The sequence below is a fragment of the Lagopus muta genome, chromosome 3, assembly GCF_023343835.1.
Source record: "Lagopus muta isolate bLagMut1 chromosome 3, bLagMut1 primary, whole genome shotgun sequence".
Classification (NCBI taxonomy): Eukaryota; Metazoa; Chordata; class Aves; order Galliformes; family Phasianidae; genus Lagopus; species Lagopus muta.
The window spans coordinates 38,100,469-38,120,776 of NC_064435.1; the positions used below are offsets into that span (position 1 = coordinate 38,100,469).

At 41.8% G+C, this 20,308-nt stretch overlaps 1 protein-coding gene across 2 annotated transcripts in view; it reads right to left on the reverse strand.

The window, feature by feature from the left end:
* The window catches only part of LYN (LYN proto-oncogene, Src family tyrosine kinase), a 44,239-nt gene extending 33,143 nt beyond the window's left edge, over positions 1 to 11,096 (reverse strand). For both annotated transcript variants that reach the window (XM_048939922.1, XM_048939919.1), the window contains exon 1: positions 10,917 to 11,096. The gene's annotated coding sequence lies outside the window, so the exon portion shown is untranslated. The remainder of the gene's footprint in view (positions 1 to 10,916) is intronic.
* Positions 11,097 to 20,308: the final 9,212 nt, after the last annotated feature.

The window sequence follows — 20,308 nt, forward strand, 5'->3', positions numbered from 1 at the left end:
TAATGAGAAACAGCAACTTCATGTAAGCAAATCTCCATTTCCAAATGAAAATTTGGCCAAACCACTATACCAAGGAGAATCAAAAATTTTCCTAAGTATTTGGAAGCATTACACTCCCTTGAGCAAACTCAAAGGATCACAGTCTGAGCATATCTGTGATTCACATACATTTTGTGCATCTTTAAATTCACTGCTTTGGTCAATAATGTGAATGTGCCAAAGGTTCAGTAGTCCAGCATTTGCCCCGAGTGTTGCATTGCCTACTACACCCGAGCTTTATAGATGTCAATTTATTACAAGTAGCAGTAGGATCCTTCTCCTCTCCATTGTAAATGACTGGTACAATCACCACAGCACAGGAAAATGGGACACCACCCACAAAAATGATAAGGCTCCGGGGCAAAGTCCAGGGGTACCTCTACACCACAGCATAGAAATCCATGGATACAAAGTCACAGAAATGAAGGACAGAGGGGCAAACTTTAACTAATTTATTTAAAGAACACTTTTTGAACAGTTGCAGCACAGCTGACACCTCTGCAGCTCTCTGTCACTGCTGTTGGTCTTGCCAATTTACAAACCTACATCCTATCCTTCGCTCCAGCACTACTCACCCACCTCCTTGCTCTCCCCTCCCTGTCTACACTTTGCCTCCCACACAAGGTGTAGTTTGAGGTGTACAACAAACATTTCTACATCAGTCCAGAACGCCTTGTTCATACATACACAGCGGTTTTACTCTGATACTGTTGATTTGAACATACCTGTCAATTTACTTGTGGACAAAGCTGTAGCCACACAAATTACACCAAGCAACCAGTTGCTCTATCTGAGCTATTTTGCAGTACCAAATGTCTGCATTTACTATGGAATACATGAAAGAGAAATTAGTGACCTTCTCCCAGTTTCACCAAGTTTCAGAAGACGATGTAGGACAAAGCGAGCAGCTTTCGAACATTTAGTAAAGTGCTTCAAAATTTGGTTGTCTCTTTAAGTATCATCATCAGGCTGTGTCCCAGGTAGCTCTTCAGCTGAAATCCATCACTCCAGAAGCTGTATTGGAAGGTATATTTGCCTTCCTTCACCCCATCTGAATAAGGTAGCCCTTATTACTCAGCCTTAACATGCCTGACAAACATACAAACAAGGTATTGGTTAGGGAGAATCACCAACAACTGCTATGACTAAGGGGAGATTGGTTACTAATAAACATGGCCTTCAATCAGTTAGAGATGTTGCTGACAATAAAAAGTCCTTTGCAGAAATGAAGCCTTGCTTTGAGACGTACCTGTAACGAATCTACTGCCATACTGTAAACAGAGGGCTCAAAGAAAATGGAATTATCACAGTATGACAACAGTCAAAAAATTCATGGTGAAGGTTTTGAGGGTGGCCTCATAGAAAGTACACCACTTCTTCTTTGAGTTTATCTTCTGTTTTCAGTGCGTTGTATTGAAGGAAAAGGGAGCAGATTCATGAGTGTATATTAGCTTTTGTTTTCCCAAATTCAGGTAATTTTAACTCTATGGAATAAATCAAGTTAGTAGAACTCTTATAACTCATTTTCAGCACCTAATTAAGTTAGTTGTGATTAAATTACTGATGAGTGATTTCTATATCAATGGATATTAACTCTCTACTAGCCTGGTCATTTTCCATCCCACATTACTTTGCATCATGCTGCTTTTACTGTACTCCTCCTTTGGTTCGAGGTCTTAATCTGGCACCACCTCCATGTTCAAATGCTGACACATACTCACAAACAAACTTGCCATTGAAACATAGCAATCTCATTACAGTAGCATCACACTGTGACTGGGGTGCCTCTCTGAAGCACTGATTTTCACAAACAACTCACAAAACAGGTATTTTTTCCATCCCTCTCAAAAGCCAACATATAATTGAGTAGCAAAAAAGATCTACTTCTCTAGCAGACTATTTTGTGTTTCATTAGCTGCACTGTCCTTGGCATGTTGTATACTCAGAGAAAGCCTTCCCAAACAGAACAATGTACTGAGGAATGTAATTAAGTTTTAAGGGTGAGCTCTGAACTCAGATGAAAACCTGGGGTTAAATCAGTTGTGCTGATGCATATTATTACTCTCACCCAGACTGCAGTTCCTCTTGGAACTTTGCAAACCCTGGGCAAGTTTTCTTCAGTTGCAAAAGGAAGTTGCAATAGTTCTATAAAAATTAGTGTCAAATCCAGTGTCAGTAAATTACAGTAGCAGAAACGATGTCTTGTGCTATATTCACACGTTCCAGTAATACCAGGAGAACATTTAGTGCTAACTGTGTAAGCATTCATGACAGGAATCACCCAACCTTCTTCTCACTGGTGTAATTAGCAGAACAACCTTTAACTTCAAAGGTGTAATTCACATTCTGGCACGGGTCCATTTATAATTCATCCATTTAACTTAAACTCTATGTCAATTCTATTCCTCTGGGAGCACCGAATTTAAAACGCGCACATTCTAGGTAACCTTCCTACCTCAGTGATCAGTTCCAAGCAAATGCCATAATTTGGGGTGCACATGGATGTGTCAGAGGAAATTGTCAGAGCAACAGTTTGCTACAAATATTGAAAATAAAACTAGAAAAGCTACAGCGTAAGCAATTTCTGGAGCTTTTTTAGATGACGTCATTGAGATCAGGACTTTGTGAAGAGATAGAGACAGACGTAAATGTACCAAACAATCCAGAAGGAATGCAAAGAGGATCAGGACTGAAAACCTGGCACAGAAAGGCAGAAGTACACTTTACTAAAATCTTGTGAAACAACTCAAGCTGAGGTGACAGTAAAGAGGAATACATGTCACTGAACAAACATGGAGTAAGAACCAACACTCAAGTTTCTAAGCATTCTTTTCACATTTGCTGCATGCGTGAGCACAAATAAGTAGTTTCTCCAAAGTTAACCAAAATCAAATATTGTACATTCTTCCATCTTTCAGAGAGGGATGAGAATGGGAATTTGGAAACTCTTGAGAAAGGATTGTGTAGCACCGGCACGCCAGCTCAGTTGGCTGTCCCTAGTTCAAACATCCTAAGGAATAACTGCGCACCTTGGATTGCAAACGCGTGTGTCTTTGCAGGGGACCTTTCTCAAGAGCAAAAATGAGGAAAGGGGAAAAAAAAAAAAAAGTTCTCCAAATCTTGTAACAGCAGCTATGCAAGAACATTAACTTGATTTGAATCCTTTTACATCTGGGATAAATTGTGCTACACTAAGCAGAAGTTCTAAGCAGAGGACAAAACTTTCGTTTTATTCAGACCTGAAGAATCACGCAGCATTTGCTTAACATTTCCATTTCCTTCATTTTCAGAAATCCTTTAATACTTTGACCACTGCTACTACTTTGGCTGTGCCTGACATTTTTTTTTCTCTCTCTAAAATCAATGGTGATCCGTTCACAAAGCATCAAGACTGCATAGTATTTATGTTTTCTGTTGTTCCTAGCCCTGCTTAATGCTCAGAAGCCTAGCAGTTGACTGCAGATGCCAACCTATCAATTATGACCAGAGCCACTTCCACTGAATCATGCTCTGATCCTGTAATTGACATCTCAGAGAAGCTCAGGCCAGGACTTTTAAAGCAAAGTGCAGGACGCAGACCTCAATGAGCACAAAAACAAATGATAATTTTAGCAGATATAGACACGTGGTAAAGGCGAGGTCCCTAAGAAGAATTATTTTCACATTCATACTACAGATTGCAATAATTTTACAGCTCTCTTATTACAACTGTACTGGCTGCTCGTTAAAATTTGTAACCTTTGTAATTTCAGGTATGAAATACAGAGCTCACAGGCAAACTGCATGATTATACCTTAGTGAGCGAAAACCACAGGCAGTGCAAAAGCTCCATTGTTTATATACAACTTTTGCAGCTGCAATGTCTTCAGCATTCAGCTAACTTTCCAAGCAAGAGCTAGGAATAAATCAGTATTTGTTCACAATTATCTAAGACTTGCTCAGGAAAATTGTAATGACTCCACAATGAACTTATGTTTGAATCTCATAGAATTAAGACCCATGCAATGAAAACACTTTAATATTGTGGGAATGCGCAGGAAGTTCTCAGGACTATACAAACCATATGAGAAAAGGTGAAGGGGAAATCCCTGAAAGGTCAGAAATGAGGTTGATATTGGGAAATAAGTGAAGAGGGAAGTTCGGATAAACAAAAAGATAAAAGGAGAAAAAATTATCAACAGCAAAAAATAACTAATAGGGCAGAGAACTTCAGACTCTAGGCAAACACATTTTCTCAATGGATATGACAAGATACAGAATGTATAATAACCAAAACGGTTGCATCACTGCTCAAAGGAGCAATGACTTTTCTGTGTCACACCATACCAAGCATCTTGATATTTTTATTTTTGCCAACGAAGCAAGGAAATCATATCAGGAAAAGACAAATTACAAATAGTTAAATCCATTACAAAAAAGAGCAATATTCACATCACCAATTCAAATAAGGTATTAAAAAGCTGAATATTCCATTTTCTGACATGAAATCCAATGAATCCAATACACCCAGACCTGCTTAAATGTTTCATCTAAAACAGATATACCTCACTTGAAGGACCTTTTTCCCCCACTTCACCACTCCCTCAGATAAACCACTTTCCTGCTGGTGCTTGCTCCACATAAGTTGATTTTTCAAAGCTTGTACTGCTCTCTCAATGCAAACTCCTTTATATTTCACTATCCAAGGGTACCTGGGACACATTGCCACCAGAGCACAGCCCAGAAATCCTGGGGCTTGAGCTGCTATAGCACCACACACTCAGTGTGAAGCCTTGGTTTCTTCTTCCAGGCTAGCATGCATGTTGATAAATCCATGCTGCTGCAGTGAAACCAGCTGGATTTATGAGGAGGATGAACACCGGCTGCAAAAGCCTTCATACACAGCACAGAAAATCTTCCTGCATACAAGAGAGACAAAACCTGATCCAAGAGAGCTAGAAACAGCATCACAGACAGCTGACAGCAGACAAAGGGGTAGCAGCCAACTCACAGGTTACATTTAAGAAGGAAATTAGCCTATTTCAAGTAAAGCTAAGAACGCTTTTAAATCAAACGTGACTAACAGCTTACTCTAAAGACAGACTGCATTTATACATAATACCAATTCTAGATAAAGGACTCTGGCCATCTATAGAACAACAGAGCTGCCCTATAAGGAAGCAATGGTTTCTGAAAACATTGCAAAGACCATATCAGCACTGCTGAGCCAGACACTCTGGGACTTCAGAGCAAGAGGCTGGAGGTACATATTTCTGGGCACTTATTCCCTAATAAGGCAGCGCATGTAGATTACAAAAGGCAACTAGATTATGCAAGGCACAGAGGCTTACATTGTGACAGGGGAAAAAGAAAAAGTTACTGCACAGAGATCCAAATCAAGAGATGAAATAAATGACCTGTACCACTGACAGTCTCCAAAACAAAGCAGGACAGAAACAGAATGACACTGCTGAAATAAAATGATGTGGGAATTGAAAAGGAAACAGCGGTAGGAAGAAAGTACTGTTATGGCAGGAAAAAGATTGAAATATTTCTTTTTTCCAGGAAATAAGGGGAAAAAAAAAGGAAAAAAAAAGAGGAGGTCAGGACATTGTTATTAACAGTATCACTCAAAGTAGTGTGACTCTAATGCTTTTCTGTCACTCTGGTGAGCGGTAGAGGGAAGGGAACTGCTACCAAGCAAATTAAGAGGGGGATTTTCAAAGGAAGTAAGCTCTCCTAGTCAGGCCCAGTTGCAGAACTGCTGTCTGTAGCCAATCAACCAGGTCATCTAAGTGCCAAGAGAAATGGGCTTACCATTCACCTTAATATGGCACAGTGCTTCTTCACTGACACCAGGATAGCTGCTTTAGTATCTTGCTCAGCCAGCGCGAGCACAGCTGGCAAGCGGCGACAGCACAGAGACCTTGCGGGACAGAGAAAGGAATACAAAGTGCCATGCTAGCAATCAAGCAGGAGAGTTGCTTAAAGGGCAAGTTCTTCTATACACCTACAGGGCTGTAACACTGCTCCTCAGCCGTCGTATAGGTTAGCAGACCTTTGGCAATGTAAAAACGTCCTTTAAATCCCATTTGCATGCTTTGCTACCCCACAGCTACATGTTCAAATGCCTCTTGGAGAGCGTTTGAACAAACTGAACGCGGAACATCCAACGTCAGATTTCCTCTTTCTCCTGCCCATCCCCTTCCTGCGTGTTTGCCAAAAACTTTCACTTCCTCAGTGACACTGACACCAGTACTGACCATCACTTCAATTGTGCTCTCCAGCTGCCATCTGTCCGGACCTAAAACACAGTCACGCTAGGGCAATCAGCACTGACTGAAGAGGTTCAGATATCACATCAAAACACATGGCAGGGATGGAATTGCCCTGGAGAAAAAGAGCTTCCACCCACTGAATCTAACAAATAAGAGACTCACGATGATGGAGCTGGCAATTTCAATAAATGCAGTAGATGTACTACTACTTAGAATATTTCCCATGCCAATGACAAAACTGGGACATATTTTCATTATCAAGATAGATAGAGTAAAACTCAGTCATAGGTCAGACCTACTAACTTACAAATACATTAGCATAACACAGGAATTGACTTCTAATGTTAATATTGTTGCAAGAATAGTCTAGTATAGTCATATATGAAAAGAACAAACCTGTTTATCAGCCAAATATTCTTACCTTTGCACTAACTTCTGTAATAACTTGTTTCAAGAAACAGCTTGAATATAAAATGCCATCAAAAAGAAAACAAACTAAAGAAATAAAGTAGTTTCTATGTACTTATCTGTACAAACTAAAGAAGCAAACATAAAATAAGACAAAATATTAGTGGTTTACTGATATAAATCCACTTAACAGGCAATGAACTTTGTGACGAGCTTCCTGAAATGGCTTTCTGTTAAACCAACTAATAAGCAGTTAGGAACCTACCTCAGAGTCCATTCCTTCCAAACTTTTCTCTGTTTCAGTAGGTTGAGCTTGCTAAAACAAAGAAAACTCCAAAAGCTGTCATTCCAGAAGAAAAGATGTACCCTGTACTTCTATCCATACGGTGAGCTACCTAATTTTTTAGTTTTAACATCTCGCAGTTTGCTATTAGAGGAACTTTTATATGATCTTCTCTCTATGGCTTGGTCAAATGAATGTATAAAGTAAAAAGGAAGCCTTTGCAAATCAAGTAACAAATTCTTCAACGCATCAACCACAGTTTAGACAGGAAGAACTAGCCTGCCCTCATGCAACATGCAACAGAGACCACAGAGGAAGGTCACACTGTACAGACCATTTATCTTTTCAGTACTTTGAGCTGACCATAGCACTGTGCAAAGATAGGAATCAGTTGTAGATACTTAAGATGCCAGCACTTTGAAACAGACAGGCAATGCTCTCCTAAAGTAAAGAGACGTTGGCCTGAGTAGTGTTGGTTTTCCATTTTTCTCCCAAAGAAATGAAATCTACCCATACACTCTTCACCTTTCCTACATGTCCTCTTACTCTCTCCAGCAGTGTTTGCCAGGATATCTTCTCTCTTCTGATGCTCAGCTGACAAAACAACTAATTACTCACCCCAATGAATAGCTCTTCAGGGTATGCTATGAACAGAAGTATTTCTTAAGTACTTGGAGCAAATACTTCCAGCACAAGATGCAGTTCTGCATTTACATTTTGTACCATGAACCCGCATCTTCAGAAAAGATGCCGAACACCACTGTGGATGATTCAGCCTCAGAAATGACACCATTTGATGACCACATCAACAGGAAACGTATTTGCATCACACAAAAATAAATAAGAAAGCACAGACATTTACATCCTTCCCTGAAGGACAATTGCCATTTAAATTTAAGCTAGGAATATACACAACACGGACAGTTACTTAGTATTTGCTTTCTGTTAGTATAAGCTAGTTTCTTTGGGAAGGTACTGTAGCTGTTTGTAGTAGGGCAGTCTCCTCCTACTTGTTTGCTTCACTACAGGCTGTTGGCTGTTTTCATTTCAATGTAATTTTATATTGCTTATCTACACAGTTTCCTGTGGCATCACTTGGTAAGTTGGGAAGTCTTTCTCTCTTTAGCACTCCTACACTCATATGAAAGAGATTACACAAATAAATGAGAGAAATAAAGCAGCAGATAACTAACAGAAGTGGGAATATAGCCTGAAAGAAAAACCAGGCAATATTTATTCTACAGAATGAAGCTGCTACTCACAGAGACAGAAATGCTCTAAGGATGAAATAACAGACTGTTTAACAGATACGCATGATTTTGTGCAATTATTTATAAACTCAGCTCCACAGATCTGTGAGGAAGTATCATCAGCTCGTTACCAAGCTCACACGAGGATTCCCAGTCAGTGAATTCTCCTCTCATCCCTAACACTATCACATGACATCTTGCATTCTTTGGGGATCACTGGTGTTGATCAACGCAACTCTGTGTATAGATGTGCTGCCACAAGCAGAGTGCAAGGAATACTACTCCATGTTTACTGTCCCTTCACCTTTTTTTTTTTTTTTTTGAAATCCTTCATGCTGTGCCTCATCTGCTTGTTTTCTGTGCTCATTTAGTTTTGCAAAGACCTGCCTTTACAAAGAACTCTGTGAACCCCAGGAGTAAAATTGGTTCTACACTTCCCTGAACACGAGAAATAAAGTTACAGCCGCCCTTTGCTCAGAACACACGTGTATGAAGAGCAGGAAAGACCTTGCTTCCTCCTCAGATCTCCCAGCGCATCAACAAAAACAGAAATTGGCTCACGGCCTCTAGTTTTCTTCTCAAAAACCTCAGAGATGTTCATTAGGATTCCAACATGCAAAATACAGATAGAAAAGTGCCTCCTTTTCAAGACGGAAATGGAATCACATCTCAGATTAAATGCTGCAGTTCTTAAATGCTCCCGAATAGCTATAGATAGGTCAAGCACCTCTCTCCAACACGCAACACAAGGAAGGCCAGCCATCGTATCTCTGGTCTTGTGAGTCACCACATTACAGCTCCTAGGGCCTTGGACTATCTGCAGTGCATGTTCTAAGAATTCCTTCCCACAATACCTGCTGCTGCCTGATGCTATTTACCTTACAGGAGCCAACAAAGTTATAAGAAAGGAGCTAGCTTCAATTACACAGATGTGCAAGTTTTGTAATTCATTGCACTGTCAGTAAAAGTCATTGCATAATTCTGCTGGTCAAAGGCACTTACAAGGCTTCAGCCTTTCCTTCATACAGAAACAAACCGGAAAACTTATGTATGTATATATATGTAAACAACCTCAACCTTATTTATTCAACAAACTGCAGGAGAAAAGCAGAATAACTTCAAGTCAGACAACTACTGTACTGACTAGAAAGTTCATTCTACACCATCATGGTTAAATACATATATATATATATGTCAACATCATACAATTAAAATAGAACTCCATGCTATTAAGTCAATTCATTTCTAGCTAGTCTATAGCTCACAAAGCTGAAAAGGAGAGAGAAAAACACCACAAATTTCAGAAGAGAGAAACAGAATGAGAAATCTGTTGATCACAGAATTCATTAATTTTTAATCTTTGCCCAAGACTTTATAACATCCTATTTAACAGCATCAAAGTGATTTCTGCTGCAGCCTGTTGCTGCTTTTTCAGAGAAAGCTATGATTTTTCTCACACACCCTTCAGTGTTGGTGGTGGTACCTACTGTAAAGATATGAAGTCCTATCACAAAACAAGCAATGCCTTCTCCGCATTCAGCACTGGGTTTGAAACAAGTCCCACGATGTGATTCTCTTTGGTAAAACTGAGCTTAGCCATTTCCCAACAACAACAAATACTTTTTTAATAAGGAAAAAAATAACTCTTTAGTAGTACTACGATCAGCATAGAATTACCCACCCATTCATACCTGCAACTAACATTAAGATGTCTAGATTACAGAACTCTTTCAGGTCGTTTCCAATTGGCATTTGGTTGTGCCAAGATGGGATGGGTCTGACTGGGATTTTTTCAAAGGTGTGAATGAAGGGCAAGGGATGAGGTACTGATCAGGAGGCTAAGGGAAAACAATAGAATAAGAATCGTTGTGCTCCCTATACATAGGGAGGGAAGTCATATCAGTATGTGGATATACAGGATATTTCCTGTATAGATGTGTATACATGTAGCTAAGCAGATTTTAAGTATTAATCTCTTCAGTTTCTCGCACCAACTGAGGTCAGTGGAGCAGGAGGATGAGTTCTCATGAACGCATTCGCTTGCCAACACGCAGAAGATGCAATTTCAACAGAAATGCCAAATGCAGAACTACACAGACCTAACCTGACACTCAGATCCGAAATCAAAATCAAAAGAAAGCCCCCCAGCGACCACTCCTTGGGCACACGGCATCGTCACGGCAGCAGCCAGCAGGAAACACCACATAAGAAACACCACAATGCCGTTTTCTTTTAAGCCAAAGTACGCCTGAGCACACAGCGAAGAGGAAGCAGCTTTAAGCTGGGCGATGCTCCAGAAACTATTCCTCCTGGAAAAAGCAATTGAGGAGGAATACCCGGGGGCCACCTCTCCTCCTGAGGCTGCTGTTCTGCCTTCAGACACCCTGCTACCCGGCTCCGAGCAGCCTGACACAGCAAGCAGGGCACAGCGGCAAGAGGCAAAACATTCTTCTGAGACCCCAACTGCCCCAAGGACCCTCCAGGCTCCGCCGTCCTTCCGCCCTCCCCGCGCCCATGGTGCACCCCGAGCAGGAGCTCCTCGGGCCGGCCGGCTGCCCCCCTTCTCCTCCTCCTCCTCCTCCTCCTCCTCCTCCTCCTCCTCCTCCTCCTCTTCCATCCCGCCTCTTCCAGCTCCGACTCCCGCCCGCAAAGCGGCCCCTGGGCGGCGGAGGCACTTACTTTCCCGGGTGCGAAAGTTGGGAAGCAGCGAGGAAACTCCACTGTTCCCGGGGGCTGCCGGGCGTGAGCTGCGGAGCGCGGCGCTGCTGCCCCGCCGGCCGGGAGACGGGCGCAGCCGGCGGAGGAACTTCGCTCCGCTTCAGGCGGTTGGCTGGGAGGTTCTCAGCCTACTTCCTGGTGCGGGGCTGCAATTTGCATGCGGACGGGCTGGGGGAAAGCGCTCTCGGTAGGAGGGTGTGGGCCACGGCTGCTTCGAGGCTGGGCTCGCTGTCCCCTGCCAGCTCGAAGAGCCGTCGGTCGGGGGTTGTTAGGATGTGAACGGGACGCGCTGGCACAGCCCCTTGTTGGAGCGGAGCTGCCCCGAGGCAAGGAAGCTCCTGGAGGAGCAGGAATGTGTCCTGTGGAGAGGAGCGAGGTGTGGCAGGAGCTGTGAAAGAGACCGCTGCCTGACACCAACGGGAGTATGGCAACCGTGGCTGGGAGATAATTGTATGGCCTTCGTTATGTGTTACAACGGGGTGCGACAGTGCTAGCCCCAGAGAGAAAACTGAAGAGGTTAATTGTTCCACTAACAGCCTTAAAAATCATGGGCAACTTTTTCAGTGCTTGGTGTTACAGTAGCCTCTAAGATCCATGGGGGCTGGGAGGCCAACTGTATCCTGGGCTGCATCACAAGAGGGGTAGCCAGCAGGGAGAGGGAGGGGATTGTCCCCCTCTGCTCTGCCCTTGTGAAGCCCCATTTGCAGTACTGTGACCAGGTCTGGGGCCCCCAGCACAAGATGGACATGAAGCTGTTGGAGTGGGTCCAGAAGATAATCAACCTAATCCATTCTGTGATTCTATGAAGACTGTAAAAGCTGGAAAGCTGGCTTGGGAGAAAACAAAGAATGGCTTACTAGCCTGTTGAAAAGTGAAATAAAATTGCATAGATCAACAAAACTCTAAACAGGAAATAAAGGTGTGTAGACATACTGCCTAGAGGATGCAGCTGATCAGCGCAAGAACTGGAATCAGGACATCACGTGCGTCCTGCCAGGCCACCTGGGCAAGTTCAAGTCATGGGGATTTCAAAGGCAGAAATTCAAAAGAAAAGCATTTATGCTTTCAACATAAACCATTGAAGACCGTGGAACAAGTTTGGAGAACAATAAAAATGGCAGTAGCCACAAGATGTGCTAAAGTATCTCTGCATCCTTTTTAATAAGGCCCAACTAGGAGTAAAGCTGGTGAGGCCTTCCGTCGGAGCATCCTAGCGACTGAAAGTATCCCAAGGCAGCTCATACCCTATGAGGTTAAGAGAAGAACCTAAATTGTTCCCAGGAAAGCAAACTGATAATGGAACATACAGAACTCAGGCACGGATCTGAAGGTCTGCCACACACAGTGATGTACAGTTGGCACAATCACTCAACTAGAACGCACTGCAGTCCTCTCTCTAGGCTGTGGCTTGAGCACCACTACCTTGATCCCACAGAAAGCTGTATTTGTAGAAGCAATCAGAATGTGATTTGCCTCATTTCTAAATCAGTCCCGCCTGTCCTATTGCTAGTGACTCATGCTTCCCTTTTCCTTTACAGGATAAGTTCCTTGGTCTTGTATCTTGTAGAGAAGTAGTGAGCAGAGCCCACACTGGCCTTCTTTTCTTTCCCATTTCCTCTCTCCGCTTGTTTTAAAATTCACTTTCTCTCACAAAAGCATTATTGCAAATAAAACGGAACCGAGTTTTATAAATGTATAATCTAGAGTTTAGAGATCTAGTAAAATGCAATCTTGCCTATAGTGTGAATAATTCAAAAGAATCAAAAAACTTTAGAACTGTCCTCAGTGGGCTGCTATCAAGTATTAGATTCAGCAGGCGTAGCAGAAACTAATCCGTTCTGCCCTGAAAGAGCTAATACATAGAAGAATTGAAGTAGAATAAATATTTTGTACTTTCTAAGAAGAAAAAGACAGGTTGTTGGTATCATTTGAAATAAGTCACCTTTTTATGCACCGTAATTCCTTCTTGTAAGACAGATATGCACCAAGTCTAGCCTTGTACAGCATAAGCAGGAAAGGAACTCTCTCTAATTATATACTCATCAAGAGGGAAAAATAAAGACTTGCTTCAGCCTCCCTACATCTTTGTATCTACTGGTGGTCATGTATTTTAAATTGTCTTTATGTTTAGATCAGGAAAGTTGGTGGGTATGGGGAACATAAAATGGAATGTGAAAGAAACTTCACGCCTATCACTGCAGTGAAAGTCCTCGTAAAAAAAGTCTTGAATTCTGTTAGCCAGCTAGAGTTTATACTTGGCAATTTATTTTCTGCTTTGGGCAGGCTTGATTCCCAGACTACGTTGCTACTACTGAATCAAACATGGCTGTAAGACAATTCTGTGCCAAGGCCAGCTGGCCCTGTAACAGCCCGTGGTGTCTGCACTGTTAAACTCTCTTGGCATCTCAAATAAGGGGACTACATGCAAACTCCTGTTTGAATAGTCTCTGGCCCATGTTAACTTCCAGATCAGCTCTGGAAATTTTTGGAGAGTGATAACTGGCCTGGGCTGAGAATTAAGTTAATCTGTATTCTTGGAGCTCCAAGGTCCAGCAGTGTTCCCTCAGGCACTGTTAATTACTGTCATATACATAAGCCTGTAGAGTCTTTAACAATCCTATTATTCACTCATGTAGGTGGTTACTGAACCAGTCATCGTTTAGGTTGTATCTGGGAGAACGTGTTAGCACTAAATGTAGGGGACAATGTCTGACAGTAAATTAGATTTTATCACAGGCAGTGCAAACAGCAGGCTTCAAAAGAAATGTGTCTCTCACTGTTTCTACTCCCTGCTTCCACAGCTTCTGATTACTTTCTATGCTGTGCTTGAACACGAAAGCAGAGCTGTGATAGAAGAATGCTAGTTAGTCATGAAATCATAACTGTAGCATCCAGAGCAGTCATTTGAGAGATCTCAAGGAACACTCAGGTTCAATCAATGCAAAAAAGCATGGAAAAGATCACTTTGTTCCAAAATAGGTTTACAGAGATTTAAATTCTTTGTAGAATGACAGGAAGGGAGATCAAAGATGCATGCAAAGCTAAAACAATAAATAATCTGGCTTTGTACACTGAGGCAGCTTTGGAGCCTTGTTCTCATTTCATTGACAGCATAATATATTTTCTTCAGAAATTCCAGCATTTATGTGGTCACTGCTTGCATTGTTTTTCTATATTTTATTTCTTCCTCGAGAGATTATCATTAAATAGTTGGAGCCCAAATTGTTACCCCTCTTTTGAACAAAGTGATTTTTAAAGAAGCAGTGAAAAGTGAATTATAAGCATAAATGAAAGCAATATGTTTTGGTATTCATTTTCCAATGCCTCCTTCCTTATTGTACCCTGTGTTTGAAGGGGAAGATAGACTGAACATTGCAAGAAGAGTATTTTCAAATTTTGTTTGAAGAAATGTGCTTTTCTTGATGAAGACTTTTCAAAGAAACTTAATGCACTCATATTTCTGGATATTATTTCACAAGTTCCCCTTCTGGTTTGCAGTTTGAAGCCTGGTGGAAAAAAAACCTGAAAACAAAAAAAATTCCTAATTTCAATTTCAGCTCCATTGCGATTATTTGAAATGTGACCTGCCTTACTTTATGATCAGATTTGCATGCTGACTTTTCTGGATGATTTAAAAACACTTTAGGGGATAATGGGCAGATCCCTATTCGGCTCTTCCTGTGTTTGACCTGTCGTTCAAGCTAACATGACACCTACTCAGTGGATTCAAAGAGAGGAATCTTTCCTGTGTCTAATGCACAGCCCGCTATGTTTTATTACACTGACATTTTCGGGTCATTAATCCTAAAGGCACCCCTTTTTTATTTCATCTAGTTTATTCAAATTCCCATGAATGAGCCATAGTAATACAGCACATAGGAAAAGTTCTTACCTTGAGATACTCTAATTTTTGAAGTAAAGAAAAAGCTCCTTCTTCTGTGTCTTTGCTAATCTTAGATATTTGATTCACCCACCATTACCTTTTTATTTAGATACACAGGAATCCTTCACCCCTCCCCCGCCCCCCAACTTGTTTCATGGCTGTGAGCAGAAATAAATGCTCATTAGTGAACCAAAGCATGTTCAGCAGCTAGCAAGTTTGAGAACTGGTTGCAATGAGCTTAGTTGTGTTTGTGGCATGGCACTCAAGAGTATCGTGATGGAGACTGAAAATGGCCTATGTGTATTCTGTGAACTGTCCAAATTGCCTTCCTCCGAGAAGTGACAGATCAAGTGAAAGATCTTCATTCTCATGAATATCATCTTGTTCACAGAGCCAAGAAAAGCAGCCGAACTTCACAGCTCATTCATCTGGGCAACAATAAGGGTGAGCTGGCAAACAAGCTGTTCCATGAGACCTTCACTTTCAAAGATTTGCAGATTCCTTTTTTGGTCTGACGAGGCTGCCCACACTATTAAAGTGTGAATTTTATTTAGCACACAGTTCTGTGACACTAATATTAAATTACCCGAAAAAAACAGCTTTGAGCTAATTCAATAGCAGGTGTGTGGTCATTTCAAATTAGAAAGACTGCACAGTAGAGACATTTTTGTTAGAATGGATTTTTTTTTGCAACCTTGAGCAATGGGCCTTATGCCTGATCTCGGCAGCCTGATCGGGCATCCAGCCTGCATCTTCCTTGCCCTCTGTCACGTGAAATGTTAGTGCAGAGGCAATGTAGTGCTTCTGAAGGTGGCTTCCAGAGCGAGCTGCTGCAGAAGTATATCTTTCCAAGATAGTTTTCATGGAAAACTTTCTCACCAAAGTGAATCAGGCCACCATTGGCATTTCTGCTGTGCAACACCAGTGTTTAAGCCACTCTTGAACAGCTGCAGTAGCAGTAGGAAAGCAGTCTTTTTTCCCGGCCACAGCCATGCAGTGATATGAAGCATCCCTTCACAGTGCAGCTTTTGTTTTCCTCTGGAGTAGCAGAGCATCAAGCAACATATGTGGACATGGAATTAATGAAGTCACTTGGTAGCACTGCTGAAAACATTTGGTACTGATCAAAATTATCATCCCTGTCCCCTTGTTCCCCAGGGTTTGTGACAGCAGCTCTTGTCTGGGACTGAAAACACAGTGCCACTGAGCATCAGGAAGATTGTCTATGTTATTTTAAACCTAAAAACACTAATTTTTGCTTGTGCGTTGCCAACTAGCCTTGGGCTTGGGAAGGTGACGGCTTCCTGTGTGAGCTGGGAGGTGTCACCCATGAAGGTCTCAGCCTGCACATTCTGTGGCTAAAGAAGACATGTGGGAAAGCTGTTCAGACGTGGCAGTGGCTATTCAGCTGTTCAGCAGTAGCAACACACTGGGGGGTGATTTCTTTATTCCTCGTCTCCTGACCTGGCAAATCTTTCATCAGGAGGACGGATGCAATTAGTCATGATGACTTTACTGCTATCCATTTGAGCTGGCTGATCTGGCAAAGAACATGGCACTCACATCTTCCATATCTCCTGCTCATCTGATGGTGTGTAGCCAAGTAGAGTACAGACCTGCTGCTGGGCCTGTTCAGAGCAATAGAGTTGCTCAATCACCCTAATATGGTATGAGTCCACTTCTTGCATTTAGCAGCAACCCAGCTGTTGCACTGCCACTTCAGGACAAGGCTTCAGCAAGGCTGTGCAGTGTGACTAAGAGGAAGCTGGAAGGTTGCTAAGCTGCCCTTCCAAACCAGGCTCCACTTTTCACACTACTTCCTTCACAGAAGAGAGTCAAAAGAGCAGATGGTGACAGGGAAAGAGTGCAACCAGTGAAACTACAGCCATTCCCCCCACCAGCTGCAGCTTGTTCCTGTCCTGTCCTGTCCTGTGAAAACGGGGAGGGTCATGTTGTCAGGGACAACTTGACTAATTGCTTTCTGCTGAGTGCTTGACAGCTGTTTGCTGTAACTTGAAATCATGCATATGTTGGACATGAGCTGTAAATCATTTTTTCTCTGATTTTCCTGTTCCCAGTTGCTGTTTCCCCCTGAAGCTCTTTGAATCCCATTCTTGGAGCCAGGCCCTGCTGACTCTGAATTCCCAGCCATACTGTCCCATCCACCACAGCTCTTTGCCGCAGGGTTTCAAATGCTTGAGATGTCAATCCTTAATAACTCTGATTCTATCCATCCCTGCTGCAAAAGCCCCCAAATAAAGCTCTCAGCTGGAAACAAGAGTACAGGAAGTTACTGAAAAACAAATACAAAAATAAAACCAAATCTTGAGCAAAAGGGGACATGGCAGCTATTTCCAGACATACTTGTATTGTAGATGTGGAAGATGGGCACTTCCCAAGTTCTTGTCCAGGATCAGCTGCCAGAATGTTTGAGATTTGTCTTTTGCTCTTAATTTTCCTAGGTCCCTTTGATGGCCCCACTGAAACATGTGTGGGAAATTGTGAACTGTATCTTGATGTGTATTGCCCACAAATGTCTGCAGCAGTATGTAAGGAATGGGGTTGGGATGGACTGTTTCTGAAGAACAACAGCTATTTTTATGGCTTGCATAGTTTTAGAGGTTGACTTTTGTCAGTGACAGTGCTGTACTGGCACACGTGTGAATGCCAAGGCAAAGACAAGGTATCTGTTGCAAGGCAGGAATATGGGCTGAGATCTGTGATAAAGAAGCCTGACTATGGTGAGCGTCAGCACACACTGGAGATGGCCAATGCATGTAAGACTGTAGGCTTGCGGATGACATCTATGGATCTTTATTTTTGAATAGGATGTGCAGAGTGGAGGCAAGAGGGCAATGGGGCAGACTCTTGGGATGGGTCTGACTATGGGAGAGACACTGAATTTCTGCTATAGCAAAGCCAGCTTAAAATCTATTGATACAAAGTTAATCCACGAAAACTTTCTACTGTATGTTTCAGGTCAGTGCAGTGTATTATGAGGCCAGTACGCAGATTTCCTTTGTGTTGAACTTTACATCTAATAGTTCTAGAAGCTACATCTACAACTCAGTTCTACATCTGTATGCACCCTGCTCTCACCAAGCAAGCCCTCTTCCAGCCCTCTTGCTCACAAAGGGTTAAATTTGTCAGCTTGTACACATAGCTAAGCCAAGTTTGTTTCCAAAAATAAACAGACGTGCACTATGTAGAGCTCCTACAGACACAAATGCATACATTGCATTCGGTATGCAAATTGCATAATGGTAAGTGTGGCTAATTTGTTGTTTGCATCAGCATTTCTTCAGCTTGTGAAATGTACAATCTCAGAGCTAAAATAAATAAACCCATCTTTAACATTTTTAACCAAAATATGTAAAACACATTCTATGCTATTCTAATTCTAATCTGCTACCTTACAACTCTACAGATGGATTTTCCTGCCTTGCAGTTTGTGTTAAATAATTCTGGTGAAAGCAGATAGGAAAAAATGATGTTGTTTTGTGCCTGCAAAATTGTTGAATGCTGAGAAATTGAAAAGATAGTGCATCTTTTCCAAGTCTTTTACCTCTTACAAGAAATGCCACTAAATGGGGAAATACAAGCATAGTGGAGGGTATCAGAACCATCCTGTACCTGGTGAGGAAGTACCCATACTTAGGATATCCTCACTGAAGGTACTCAACTGGATTCCATTTCTTTCAGGCTTTTAAACAGTCTCAGATGGAATACAGCTAACCAGATAAAGTGGCTCTGCATGTTCCCTATCATCTCCTTTGACTTTTGATTTTCTCTTTTGTTTTGTATTTAGACTTAGGAGTGTACAGTGCTGTGAAGTTCTTACCTCTTTCTGTAAACGTTGTGCTTTCTATTATTAACTCCATTCTTTCAGTATAAATCTCATTTTTTTGTTAACAGCATTTTTTTTTTTTATGATTAAGCAGGCTGATTAGTCGTAAAAAAGACAACAAAAGTGAAAGAAGTTTACCCATGGCAGAGAGAGGTATGTGCTTCATAATCTGCAGATGCAGATCAAAATGCAAAATATCTACTTGACTGAGCAATATCCTGAATGGAGAAGAACTGTAAGACAATCCTTAAAACCGTAAAGTGGATTAGGCTATAGATAAATTACAAATGTTTTCCCTAAAAAGGCAAATGTGTCTTTTCTAGGACAAGCACTACTCAAGGTGGCAGCTGTTGTCCCATGGCTCAGTGACATTACTCAAAATGTCGCTCTGGTTTGCCATCACCTTTGCATGCATGTAGTGCCTTGTCAAGGACTGACGTTACCAGGCCTCCAAGGTGGCTTCATGCCCTGTTGTGCCAAGTCGATGTCTGCCAAGCATGGTGAGGAGTCACTGAACAACAGCCAGTTGATCTGTCAAGCTCACAATCAGAAGGACTATTCACAACAGTCCCAACACAGTAGAAGAATTATCTTCATACCAGTGACAGCTAGAGCCCTGACAAACACTTCAAGCAAAAACTGCCAAGTGACACCTATTCTGCTAAGCTGGAGAGTAATTTCCAGAAGGTCAGAATGCTTCAGAACAAGTGGGGAAGTGGTGCACAGCAAGCTCATGGCCATACCTGCCACAAAGAAGATCAAGGAATCAGAGCAAAGATGTCAGTAGCTGCCACCCCCACACTTGTGCCTCAGACTTGTCTTGGATATCTGTGTTTGTGAAAGATCAAGTTGAATGTGAAAAAAAAAACCACAGCAGTATCACTGATTTTTTTTGAAAATATGTGTTTAACCTCCCATTTAATACCCTCCTTAACTTATGCACACTACTGCAACATTAATTAGATTTGTAGTAAGCCAGTTTTGGAATAAATGCATCTTGACACTCATCTTTAAAGTGAAGCGGTGGAACAACAGATGTCTCAGATAAAAGTATTTTGAGCCAGATTCTTGAGGTGTTCTAGTAACACACCTACTACAGCTCACAGCTGGAATTATGTGGCCTGTTTCCTCATGTTGTTTTTTTCACCTTCCATCTTTCACTTTCTTTTGCATACACTGTTCTAGTTGCTCTTGGCTTTACTTTTTGTAGGCTTTCTTCCACAGTTTCTTTTGCCCATACCTTTTCTCCTACTATTTTTCACCTCAATCACCAGGGATTGAGTTGCAAATTGGAGCAGGCACAGCAGAGTGCTACAAACATGATTAAGAAAAAGGACTGCATGATATTTGAGGTGTAGCTGAGACCCATGTTCATAATGGAGAAGAGTTGGCTTGGTAGAGGTCTAATTATATTTTTTGACGACTTGAAAATGTGTTATTGAGAAGGTGTCAGATTCTTGGAGGTGCAAAGTGAAATGACAAAAGGCAATAGACAATGGCAATAAAAACTCCAGCTGGGTCTGGGGAGAATTATTCTTGGCATGAGAATGGCTAAACCTGGAACAGGTGCACAGAGAGCCTGCAAGATCTCCATCCCTTGAGAAACTCAAAACTACTAGATAG